The sequence below is a fragment of the Physeter macrocephalus genome, chromosome 11, assembly GCF_002837175.3.
Source record: "Physeter macrocephalus isolate SW-GA chromosome 11, ASM283717v5, whole genome shotgun sequence".
NCBI lineage: Eukaryota > Metazoa > Chordata > Mammalia > Artiodactyla > Physeteridae > Physeter > Physeter macrocephalus.
Window position 1 is genome coordinate 55,937,414 of NC_041224.1, and position 1,710 is coordinate 55,939,123.

Here is a 1,710-nt window from a genome sequence, read left to right on the forward strand (position 1 = left end):
GCCTGCGTGTCTGGAGCCTGTGCTCCGCAACGGGAGAGGCCACAACAGTGAAAGGCCCGCGAACCGAAAAAAAAAAAAAAAAAAGATGGCAACAGATGAGAAAGCGTATCCTATTGTGCCTGGCACACAGAAGGTGCCCAGTGTTAGTTCTCATCCCTGTAATGTCTAATCCTGGGCTGAAAACACAGTAACTAAAAGTACTTACTTGCAAAATGAATGAATGAATCGGTAAATGAATGACAAAAGGCTGAAGGAATGAAATAATGCATTCCCTGTCAGAGAAAGAGAGGGACTTTCCTTGGCTGGTATGGGAGCGTATTCTGCCAGAGGAGAGACTGTAGATGGATTTCCTGCTCGGCTCCAAGATCATGAAATGTTGATTAATGGGAAATCAAGTTTGATTTGGGCATTTCTGCTGCAGCCAGCTAACTTTTGTAAGTTTGACTGAATTTGTGATCTGTCAGAATTCCCAGAAGAAAGTAGCGGCACATGTTTCTTATAAACTGAAAAGAAATTCTTGTGTAAATTAATTTTCACTGGCATAGATCTGGCTCCGGGCACGGTAAGAAATGAGAATATGTTGGTTTCAGAGCCCAGGCTATAAATAGTTATCCCCTCACTGTCACTGGTGTTTGTAGAAACTCCTTTTTCACTAATGGTCATTCCATTTGTTTTGAAAAAGACATAAAACTGTCCAAAAAGTACTGAGGGTCATGACATAGAAGGCCTTTGGGGAGGAGGACACTAAGAAGAGGGGGTGTCATCTCCAGATGCTAACCATTTGGTTTTCTGGCTTCACACACTGAGTTCATGGTATTAATTTTGTGTTCTTCATGGAGGGAATGACTTTGTGGTCAGCTGCAGTCAGCAGTGACAATTAACCCCTGTCCTCCTGTCTTCACCACAGGAAGTGACAGAGGTGACAGAGATTTCTCCATTATTCCCCTGATCCCCTTCTTCATTCCCCTCTCCCCTCTCTTCCCCATTCCTAACAGACCTCCCCATCACCCCACACCATATCTTCCCAACTACATGGAATGTTCTCAAAGAAGGGGGATCATGATTAAGGACTGCAGTCTTGGCACACTGACCCTCCATAAATGCATGAACAAATTGGAGAAATTTATTTTATGTGCACAAAATGGCAAATCTGGATGGGACATCACAGATCACCTAGTTCAGGGACTCCTCAGCAGGGTCCATGGAATTCTAAGGGATCTGTGGATAGAATTCAATGAGTCCACACATTTGGATGAAAAAGGTTTAAATCTTTATTTTCATTACTAACTGAAATTTAGCATTTTCTTGAATTACAAATAAAGGTAACACACCACAATAGTGTTGGCACTATCTATGACTTTTTCACCAAAGAAATCGTACTCATTTTTTATATCTCATTATAGATATTGCAAAAATCTCAAAATAATCTTTTGTTTTCAACATTACTTCAAAATTACAGCAAAATGATAACATTATAAGTAAAAAGTTACTTGCCACCCGATCTCATTTGATGCATTAGTAAAGAAGTATATCTATTATTATGTCAAGTATTTATTCTTGGGGCTTCCCTGGCGGCACAGTGGTTGAGAGTCCGCCTGCCGATGCAGGGGACGCGGGTTCGTGCCCCGGTCCGGGAAGATCCCACGTGCCGCGGAGCGGCTGGGCCCGTGAGCCATGGCCGCTGAGCCTGCGCGTCCGGAGCCTGTGCTC